At 43.2% G+C, this 11,504-nt stretch overlaps 1 protein-coding gene across 10 annotated transcripts in view; it reads left to right on the top strand.

Annotated features, from left to right (window-relative positions):
• The first annotated feature begins 3,622 nt into the window (after positions 1-3,622).
• Positions 3,623-11,504, top strand: part of PLEKHA1 (pleckstrin homology domain containing A1) — a 59,213-nt gene continuing 51,331 nt past the window's right edge. For 7 of the 10 annotated variants that reach the window (XM_033180397.1, XM_033180425.1, XM_033180414.1 and 4 more), the window contains exon 1: positions 3,623-3,752. The gene's annotated coding sequence lies outside the window, so the exon portion shown is untranslated. Of the gene's footprint in view, positions 3,753-4,149; positions 4,470-11,504 lie in introns of those variants that run through there. The other 3 variants (XM_033180390.1, XM_033180381.1, XM_033180372.1) reach the window with 3 other exon arrangements.

Here is an 11,504-nt window from a genome sequence, read left to right as displayed (position 1 = left end):
AGTGTTCAGTTCACGTTTAATTCTTGTCCTATCTTGGTTCTGATTTCTGGTTAGAACAGAGGTTTGCTTCTGGAGGTACTCCTTCTGCTTGGCTTCTGATGCTGGCTCTGTCCATAAAGGGGGCTGTGGCATTCATCATTCAACACATACTTCTGTTCTAGGCACTAAGGATACAAGCAGGAACAAAACGTAAAATCCCTGTCCTCGTGGAGGTTACAGTTTAGAGGGATATGCAGAAAATACATATATATATATATATGCTTGTATAATATGTAGGAAAGTGACCATTGCTAAGGGGAAAAAGATAATGCAGGAAATGCAGCAGACGTCAAATATTAGAGAGGTGACTAGCATTCAGGAACTTTCTGCGTGCCTCTGTACACTGCTTTTGTGTTGTCAGAGGGGCTGACATCTTTCTGGAAGCCCCAGAGCCCACCACTAAGCATATGGAAGGGGCTCAAGAGCTATTTTTGAATGAAACATCAAAGTGCTTCATACGTGCAAAGCATGATGATAATGATGATAGTGATACTTTAAAGGTAAACTGCAGGCTAGGCGCAGTGGCTCATGCCTGCAATCCCAGAACTTTGGGAGGCTGAGGAGGGGGTAGATCACTTGAGGTCAGGAGTTCGAGACCAGCCTGAGCAACATGGCGAAACCCCGACTTTACTAAAAATCCAAAAATTAGCCTGTCATCATGGCAGGCACCTGTAATCCCAGCTACTTGGGAGGCTGAGGCAGGAGAATCACTTGAATCCAGGAGGTGGAGGTTGCAGTGAGCTGGGATTGTGCCACCACACTTTAGCCTTGGCGACAGAGCGAGACTGTCCCCCCCCACCAAAAAAAAAGTAAACAGCTAAACTGTAGATTCTTGAATTCAGACTCCTCCTTTTTCTTCAGATGAAAAGTAGCAATGGAATATTCCAGCATTCCTCAGTGCCTTCAGTGTGTCCGGAGTGTTCTTGGTTTGCTCCCAGACTGTAATTTCCCCATACTATTTTTTTTTAAATAACACTGAAAGCACTGTTATGTAATAAACCTCTGCATCCAAAAAAAAAAAAAAAAGGCTAGAAGAAAAGCAGAGAGCTTTTTCTTTTCTTTTCTTTTCTTTTTTGTCTCTGTATTTATTGGCTGATCGGGAGCTATCAATTTTCTGGTTATACTGCAACCTCAAAACAGTCCTGGGATTATCTTGTTGTGTGTCTTTGGGCAAACTGAGTTACTTTTCTGGCTTTCTTCACTGTATGTAAATATGGCTCTCAATGACAAAAAAATCTGGGGGCTTGTTATGCAAAAAGAACAAAGGAACAATTTTTTTTTCTTGAGTCCCGTTCTGTCCCCCAGGCTGGAGTACAGTGGCACGATCTCAGCTCACTGCAACCTCTATCACGTGGGTTCAATTGATTCTCCTGCCTCAGCCTCCTGAGTAGCTGGAGTACAGGTGCCCACCACCATGCCTAGCTAAGTAGAGGGGGTTTCACCACGTTAGCCAGGCTGGTCTCAAACTCCTGACCTCAAGTGATCGGCCCACCTTAGTCTCCCAAAGTGCTGGGATTACAAGCGAGAGCCACCACATTGGCCAAAGGAACAATTTCAAACCACTCATCAATGATGTCAAACGACATTCAGGAGAGAGATCTGGTGGGTCCAGCCTGGAGAGGGTGAGAGGTTCTTGGCCTAAGTGTTCTATTCTCAGGACCAGTATTTTCAGATCAAATAAAAGATGTGAATTTGACTTTGAATTCCAAATAAACAAATTTCCAATCTGGACTCTTCTAGGATTCTAGCACTGAGAAGCTAGAGACTCCTTCTAGACATTCTAGCCAGGGAAGGCAAAGTCAAATGATTAGAGGGATAAGACAGGTGACACCTAGATTTTTGTTTTTAAATGTTAACCACACATTCAGTTAAATCAGCAAAAACCCACTGTGTAGACCAAAGGAAACAATCTGCTCTGGCTACTTTATAAACTATAGTGAGGCCAAACCCTTTCAACCATTATACAGATGAGTCCCCCAAAAGGGACAGATGTCAACAAGGCTGCATAGCTAAGGTTTCCCAAAAGATAATCAAAATATCACGTTGAATGAAAGGCAATTGAAAATGCTAAGTCTGAAAGAGGCAGTAAGAGAGCCGTTCTATGCAGTTTGCAAGATATTTTCACCTCCATCAATTTATCAGACTCTGAAAACATTCTGTAAGGCAGGCAGAGTGGATGACACTCATTTACAGTTGAGGTCACTGAGGGTCAGAAGGGCAAAGTGTCACTCTCTGCATAAAGTCACATAGGTAAGTCTACACAGGAAATTCTAGGGCTGTTCACTACACCTCTGATTCAGATAACAGGTAGGCTTCCTCTAAGATTTTAATAAAGACAAACTCAAAATCCTATATGATGTCCCATGAAGAGAAACTTGTCAGGAGGCCAGGCTGAGAGCCCAGACTTCTAACCCAGTTCGCAAATAAAGAAGTGGCAAAGTAGTCAGATTCCAGCCTGTCACCAGGGTTGTGTCTTCTGTCCTAGCAGCTGTACAGCTTGTCTTACCACTGCACATTTGTTTCATGTACATTTTCACATAGGAAGGATGTTCTAAAAGATGTTGATAAAGATTTTTTAAAGAGTTTGAAGGGGATAGGATGTGATCTAAGGTTGTGCAGGGAGAGGAAAGGAAAAAGCACACAAAAATAACATATTTATTAAGAGCCTAGAGTGGCATGCGCTGTGAAAGGCGTGGCATGTAATTCTTTCCCAGTTCATTGTATGTCTGAATATTTCTCATTCTTCAGGTTTCAGCTCATATATCACATCCTCAGAGAACTTTCCTTGCCACTCTCTCTGAAGGGCCTCCCTCCTCCCCCCACCGCTACTGTCTCTTGAACTTTCGCAGTCTGGGCATTCTATTAAAATCTGGAAGGATTATGCTAGTTTGCGGACGAGTTCCCCCTAGGCTGCAGGCTCCATGAGGGCAGCGACAGTGTCTCTTTCTCAGATGAATGCCGGGTTGCCTATCGCGTACTTGGCACACAATAAGTGCTCGAGAAATTGTTAAACACTCAAGGAATATTTACCAGAATACATATTCATGCTCCACCCTTGCTGAAAGGATTTCGACTAATTCTCCTTTAAGTCTCTCCCATCCTCTTGTACTATTAACACTATTGTAAGTAGGCGGTGGAGCTACATTTGCAGGGAGAGAGAAGAGCGAAAAATCGGCGCGCAGAGCTGTAAAGCGTTTTTCTCCAGGTCACACCGCAGCCTGTAAATTTGTGCCACTTGGACCGATTATGGGACAGCTTGCAAACAAATTATCTGCAAACTAACGAAGCCTATTTTTAAAGATCCCTGTTCCTCGCAGCTCTAGGTGATGACATCAGAAAACCCGGAGTTCCACCTCCGAGCCAAGCTCGGTGGTGCTCAAAAACTACGAATACCAGGAAGCACCGCGGCGCGGCGGCCCAGAGCTCAGTGCGCAACCCTCCCCGGCGCACCGAGGCCGCCGCCGCTGGAACCAGGAAGACACCAGACACCCGGCCCGCCACGCCGCCGGGACCCGCGCGGGGCCTGCCGGGACTCGTAGTCTCTGCGGGCTGGGAGCGCCGGCTCCGGAATCTCAGCCGCCGTCTGCGGGCTGAGGCAGCGTGGGGACGCGTGCGCAGTGCGCGGGCTGGCCGTCGTGGACGCCGCTCCGGGCAGCCAAGCCTCTGTGGCAGCCGGGGCCGCGGCGGCGCGGGTGCTCCGGGCCGAGGCTGCGGTAAAGTTTGGCTTAAGGAACGCGGCCGCGCTGGAGTAGGGGTGGGGGACGGGGCCGCCGTAGCGCGGTTCCCGCTGAGGCGAGCGGGGAGGCGTCCGCCGAGGGGCCGGGGGCGCGGGTGAGTGCTGGTCCGGCGCCCCCTCCGCGCACGTCCGCCCAGCGCGCCACAGCACCTGGAGGCCGCCGGGCGGGTTCACCTGCCCTGGCTCGGGGCGGCGGGAGGGGGCGGTGTCTTCTTCCCGTGGGTCCCCGATTGTTTTCCCGACGTCAGCCCTCGGCGGCGCCCGGCGGGGAAGGGTGGGAGGCCCGCGGCGGTCTCGGGGCCAAAGAGCCCCTCGGCGTCTCCGCCCCCCCGAGAAATCCCGCTTGGGGCGCGGTGCGCGCAGCTGCCCGGGGATTCCCGGTGGCGCCGGTCGGAGCGGCTCCCTCCAGGGCTGTGCCCGCGGGGCGCGCGGCCCCGGGCATCCTTTCCTGGTGTTTAATGCGTTTTGGCTTCAGGACTTGCCGAGGCCGAAGCCGGCTCCGCCCTGGGCCCTGAAGTCGGGCGGTGTCCGCGGTGTACCTCCGCACCTTCGGGGCAGGTGGCCAGAGGCGGCGTTGAAAGCGACTTGCCCAAGGTCAAGCAGGTGGCACCGGGGAGGCGACCAGACCCAGGTCTTTCGACGCCGAGGCCAACTGCCAACCGCAGAGCTTTGGGGCCGTCCTGAGTGGTTTGTGGTTTGTTTCAGATGCTTTCTATTGACCTCCTGGAAAGAGGGGAAAGTGTGTCATAATGAAAGCTGTCTTGTTGCTTATAGTGTTTACTGCCTGTGGTAGAATTTAGTGAGGCTGTGCCCCCGAGCAGAGCATCTACCGTGGTCTGGGCATATAAATAATGAAACTCCTTTGCTGTCTTTGGGGTCAGTACAAGAAGAGGTTCAAGGAACAAATATCCAGGCAGTTTCTGCATTTTCCTCGTCTGTTTCACCTTCCAGTTCTGCAATACTTGTTTTCTTATTTTACAATTGATCGTTGACTGTTTTAATAAGATTTTCTTTGTCTTAATGAAGTCACTGCCCCTTGTGAGTGAGTTTTCTAAATAGAAAATCTTATTTCCTGTGTGTTTAATGACTGGAACAAGCAGCGCACTATGAGATTTACACCATTGTCTTTTATCTTAGAACTGCTGATCAATCTGCTTAGTTTCCCCAAGTACTCAGCTTGCATACTTTCTATGTTAATTTGATGCCACTGAAACCATTTACAGCAAAGTTTGGGTAAGAGTTATATGATTTTTTTGTGAAACTATATTTTTCTTCACAATCTGAAGAACTTGAAGACCCGTTATATTAAAATAATAAGATTTATTCTGACCACAATGCCTGTTTACTTTTCATGCTCTTAATTTTTCATGTTGACACACGTGTGGCAAAAGAAATATTTCCCCCAGTGGAGTTAGTTTAAGTGTTTTTTTATCTTGGCCAATTTTCCCAAGGAAAATTGCATTTTAGAGTACTGACACATTTAAACAAGAGTATTTAAGTTTGACAAATTTGAATGAATAAAGTAGTTAATTTATTTTATGGTGCCGTAAACCTTACACTGTATCCACCGACAGTTTTCTCTTGTAGCGTATACCTGTATCAAGGTATATGACTGTGAATTTAGTGACATTAGGAATATATATATTATGTAAATATATGTGTGTACACACACCGCGCAGGTGCCCGCAGAGCTTCCAATCTTTATCTTGTTAATTAGTATTTTCATTGTCGCTTTGGTAGGGGGAAAGTAGCAGGTTTGTATCTTTTTTTCTCCCCAGTTTTAGCAGTGTAACAAAATAGGAAAGATGGTGTGTAAATTTGAGTTTGTCATAGACTAGGAGAGACAGTGAAACAGGATAAGTATACAATTGTGAGGAAATTGCCATGAGTTCATAAGCCGGAAGGACCTTTTTAGAAGTGTTTAAGGATGTTAAGAATAGCATTGGATTCTTTTCTTTAAAAAGTCATTGTGGGCAGTATTCAAGTATTGGTTGCTAACATAAAGGATATGACAATATTGACGACTCCTGGGAACATACTTGGGAAAGGTGGAAACATTTTACATTTTTATGGGGACTTCCCCCCCCCAAAAAAATCATTTAATGGAGATTTAAACAAAGTGACTTTTTGACTTAAGCCTGGAAGTTCTTTATTATTATTATTAGTCGTGCTGCAAATCCCAAAGTTATTTTAATTGTGTGATAATTTGTAACCCAGAATGAAATCTAAGAAATAATTTATTAGCATAATTTAAGTCATACTTTGATATTGACATATTGCTTGATGTCAAGTCATTATTGTTTAAGTAACTTATTTGAGAATGAGGAAGATAGTTTTCTGAATAGAGTGTAGTAATTATTTGTGACAATAGTAACACTGCTTTTATTAGAAAATATTCGGTTTGATAGCACTAACTGCCTTAAAGTATTTCCTATTTGATGCCAAGTGTGAGCTAACGTAATATACAAATAATTACTTTTCTCATGTTGGAGCAATTTACTTTTGGTAATATTAAAATTTAAATTTGAAGTTTAAAAAATCTTATTTTAGATCTACAATGATACAATAAAATGACTTCAGTAGGAGGTAAATATTAAAATTTGGTTTTAGGTTTTTTGACCATTCGTGAGTACATACCCGGCATTTAAGAATTTATTGACATGGTATCTGAAAGGAATGCTTTCAGAAAGGGCAGAAAACTTGGTAGCTTTAGATGATTGTCTATAATGCTTAATTATTTTTAGAAACATAAAAATATGGGATGTTTTTATGTAAACATAAAGCATCCTGTTGTTATAGCACTAGAACTCTGTTACACTTACTGAGCAATATTAAACCATTTGACCCTAAGTAACATTTTTTCTTGTGGGTACTGTCTAATAAGGAATATGTGAGTTTGTGATTCCTAGATGCTTAAGCAAACATACGTTTGCTATTTATTTTAGTAAACCTTTTAATTAGTTGAATTGATTTTATTCAGGAAGATGGGGTTTTGGGGATTTTATAAGCTTTCTTTGAACTGAAATTTCTGTTGGATGTAACAGAAAATTAGTCATTTAGGATATTTTTTAAGTTAAATAAGTTTTAGAGCAAAATATTGTTTCCTACATGGAACTCTTATCAGGCTTGTCAGTCTGATAGCTTTATTCTCCAGAAAGTTGTGGTTTTTAGCCCTTTAGGCAGCCTAGCCTTTTATGGTTTAACCATTGAACTCTAGATTCTGGATTCAATCTAACCTCTTGAAGGAAAAGACAATCACGGGCACTAGAATTGGAAATGATCTCAGAGGGCTTCTAATGTAGCATCTCACCCGATACAGTAAATCCCTCCTGAGAATTTCCATGTCAGGTGTTCCCTCCCATTATTAAGGGTGAGAATGCTGTTGCATATGTCATCAGGTTATTCAGCAGTCCAGTCTTACTGAGAACAAACACGAGTTTTCATGAGTTTGAATTTTCACCATTCACTGCCTTTAACTATATTTTGTAGGCTCTTTCTCACCCTGCTGTCCCCCACCCCCCATAACATCATGGGTAAATGATAGCTTTTCTGTCATTTACAGTTATCAAAAAGCTCTAGGCTGGGCTCAGTGGCTCATGCCTGTAATCCCAGCACTTCAGAAAGCCGAGGTGGGAGGATGGCTTGAGCCCAGGAGTTTGAGAACAGCCTGGGCAACATGACAAAACCTTGTCTCTACAGAAAATAGAAAAATCAGCTGGGCGTGGTGGCACGTGCCTGTAGTCCCAGGTAGTTGGGAGGCTGTTGTGGGAGGATCCCTTGAGCCTGGGAGACAGGTTGCAGTGAACAGAGATTGTGTTGTGGCCCTCCAGCCTGGGTGACAAAAGAGTGAGACCCTGTCTCCTAAATAAATAAATAAATAAATAAATAAACAAACCCTCCAGTCTATTCCAGTTTGAAAGTTCAATCTCATATATATTCAATTTAAAGGTTTTTTTTTTTTTTTTCCCCTTCCTTACCCCATGGTCAGGCCACTTACTTCCTGAAGCACTTGGGGTATGGATGGCTTGTGGTAAGCTCCCGGGATACTTCTTTCCTTTCCCTCTTGAGGGATCTACTTGGATACAAACGTGTCAAGAAGAGAAGTAGAAAAAGACAAGTGTTTGTTACTCGTGCTGTTAAAGTCCTCTCTTGATTAACAGTGGCAGGCCATTGCAGTCCACTAATAGGCAACCAAACTGGCATTTTTGGTGAGATCTTGCAGGGAGACTCCTGCTGCAGTTTCTGGATATGAAATTTTCTGTAGCTAAACCTTTTCCAACCTACACACCCATCTGCTTGCTCCCATCCTGTCAGTTTACCCACTGGTTACGTGAATGTGTCTGAGTTGGGGTGGAGATCTTTTCTCTCTGCAGAGAGATATTTTGATAATGGCAAAACAACTCCAGTCCAGGTACCCTGTGGTTTCCATTCAACCGACTGGAAACTCACTTCCTTGTGATGTCAAATAGTGGCATACAGACTACTTAAGTCTGCCTTCTTTCTGCGCGCTGCCATTTCTTATCAGTTCTTTGTCCCCCTTTTCAAGTGGACGCACGGGGTCCGTCTCTCAGTCTGCTGCGTAAGTAGATGTGGAACTGGAGAATGGGATGGGAGTCTCTTCTAGGCCCCTCTGACCTTGGTGAGTGACTTCTGTTAGAGGCCCCTGCCACTGTTTTGGGTGAAGACCTCCTTCCTTTCCCTGTGTTCTCCCTGAAGACTTCTAGTTCTTTCCCTCTCTTCTGTCAACTGCTCTTACAGAGTGGAAGGATGGTGCTGATTAGGGTGCCAGAGCCATGCCTGACTCTACAGATATTTGCTCCTCGTTATCTATATATCCTCAGCTTTGTGTTTGTCAGTGATTGTGGGGAACGGGACTAGTCCCACTCAACATGTTTTAACAAATAATAGTGAAGTCTTGTGGCCTGATGAGGTCTCACTGTGCAGAATTTAATTTTTCTTTGCTTTTTCTTGTGTCACTCAGGCTGTTTCTGTGTTTTGCTTTATTTTTTGGCTTCCTGGTTCCTGACTGATGAGGTGTTAACTGTGATTATGTTAATTTATGATTGGTTTGTAAGATCTAACCATACCTTAGTGTGTGAGTAAAGCTGAAGGAGAAATTTGGGGGGGGGGGCATGTTATAATTGTGTCTGTTTTTGCCTCATGTAATTTTTACTAAGAATATAAATCCAAATGGAAATACAATGTTTGAACCTTTTTCCTTCCATTATTTAAATAAATCAGTTAAATCTGGTAAATGATTCTTGTCTGATGAGGAAGAACAACTTTCTATCTGGAAACTTAATGTTAACTTTGATGCAGTATTTATGGGTTACTTCATACTTCATTCAACAATAAGTTACTGAGGGTCTTCCATGTGACAGCCACTGTTTTGGGCATTGGAGAAACAACAGTAAATAATAAATCCCTGCTGTCATGGGACCTACATTACAGTGTGGAGAAACAAACAAGAAATAGGTAAATGAGTAAACTGTATCACTCGTTAGATACCAGTAAATGCTAAGGAGGAGAATAACATAGGGAACTGAGATGGAAGTGGCAGAACGGTTTGGAGGATTTGCAGTTTTAGATAAGATCTAAAAGGAAGTGCTCAGTGAGAAAGCGACTTTGAGTTAAGTCCTTGAGTGGGAATCTTGTCTGGTGAGTCCAGCGGCCAAATGAATGAGTAAGGTGGGTACTGGGATGGGATAACAGAGCAGACGAGGCCTAGCAGTCTTTATGAGGGCTTTGGTTTTTAGATTTTTACTTTGAATGAGATGGGATCCTGTTGAAACAATAGTTGTCAACCTTGACTGAATGTTAGAATGATCGGGGAAGCTTTAAAAAAGTACTGATGCCTCGATCCCGTCGCAGAGTTTCTGATTTAATTGGTCGGCGGTGGTGGGGGAGGCAGTGTTTTAACGTAGGCATCAGGAATTTTTAAAACTCTCAGGTAATTCTAATAAGTGGCCAAGGTTGACATCTATTGCATTGAAGAGTTTTGAGCAGAGTGAGGTATTACATAGTATTGAGGAGTGTGAATCTAGAGCCAGACTCCTCCAGTTTGACTCCTGGCACTGCCACTCCTAAGCATGTGACCTTGAGCAGATGTCTTGGTTTTCTCATCTGTAAAATTGTTATAAGGATTAAACAAACTAATATTTAGGTATTTAGAAATGTGCTTTGTGAGTAGTACTATGTGTGTTTATTGAATGAACACTTGAATAAATGTTTTAATGGTATCACTTTGACTGCTGTGTTGAGAATAGATTGAAGTGTGGTAAGGGCCAGATCTAGGAGAGACCCTTGGCAATAATCCAGGTGGGAGGTCATGGTCACTTGGACCAGAGTGGCAGCAAGTGGTGAGAAGTAGGATTCTGGTTATAATTTGAAGATGGAGATGACAGGATTTGCTGATGGATTGGACATAGGATAGGATATGGTTTGGATTTGTGTCCCCACCCAAATCTCCTGTCGGATTGTAATCCGCATTGTTGGAGGAGGGGCCTGGTGAGAGGCGATTAGATCACAGGACAGACATCCCTACTTGCTGTTTTCATGATAGTGAGGAAGTTCTCGTGAGATCTGGTTGTTTAAAAGTGTGTACCTCTCTCTCCTCTCTTTCTTCCTCCTGCTCCTGCCATGTAAGAGGTAACTCCTCCCTCTTCACCTTCCACCATGATTGTAAGTTTCTTAAGGCCTCCCCAGTCATGCCTCCTGTACAGACTGTGGAACTGTGAGCTAATTAAACCTCTTTTCTTTATAAATTACCCAGGTAGTTCTTTATAGCAATGCAAGAACGGACTACCACAGGGTAAGAAACATTTAAATATGACTTCAAGGTATTTTACCTGAACAACTGGAAGAAGGGAGTGGCCCTTTACTGAGCTAGGGAAGGCTGGATCAGGTTTCTGAGGGGAATATCTGGAGCTCAGTTTAAGTTCGAGATGGCTTGTTAGATAAGTGGAACCGTAGAATAGGCAGTTGTATACATGGGTCTGGAGGTCAACAGTGTTCAAAGCTGGAGATAACAGTCTGGAAGTCATCAATATTTAGACCTGTGAGAATGAGTAAGCTCACCAAGACACTGAGTATATATAGGAAAGAGATCCACAGACCACTCTCAGGGATACTCCAGCAATAGAGGTCTGGGAGATGAAATAGTCCTTAGGGTTTCTAATGTACTCTAGAATGAAATACAATTGTAATTGTTTCTTTTTTTTAAAAAAAAGCTTTATTGAGATATAATTCACAACATATAATTCACTTATTTAAAATTTATGATTTAGTACATTCACAGTTATTTGGATAACACCACAATCAATTTTAGAATATTTGTATCTACCCCGAAGAAACCCTGTACCCTCTCATCCTTAGACAACAACTAATTTCCTCTGTACCTAGGCAACTAGTAATCTACCTTCTATCTTTATAGATTTGCCCATTCTGGATATTTCTTGTCAGTGGAATCATACTATACTTGGTTTGTTTAGAGAGAAATGGTATCCATTAGTACCTAGCTTCTAGATCCAATAGATACCAAGTTATTTGGGCTATAAGATCTCTCCAGTATAAAGATATATTTCCTGTTTGCAATTAGTAACAAAACTGTGGGATGATATTTTGAGACTGTGAATATTCTGTTTCCTAATAGCATTTCATCTACTGGTTTTAGTGTTCATTGAAGATGCTTGTGTAAATCAGTGAGACATTGGGATTACAAAGTGGTGAT

Source organism: Trachypithecus francoisi, unplaced genomic scaffold (genome assembly GCF_009764315.1).
Source record: "Trachypithecus francoisi isolate TF-2019V2 unplaced genomic scaffold, Tfra_2.0 Contig01579, whole genome shotgun sequence".
Lineage (NCBI taxonomy): Eukaryota > Metazoa > Chordata > Mammalia > Primates > Cercopithecidae > Trachypithecus > Trachypithecus francoisi.
Note: the sequence above shows the minus strand (reverse complement) of the source record. Positions and strands in the feature narration are given on the sequence as shown.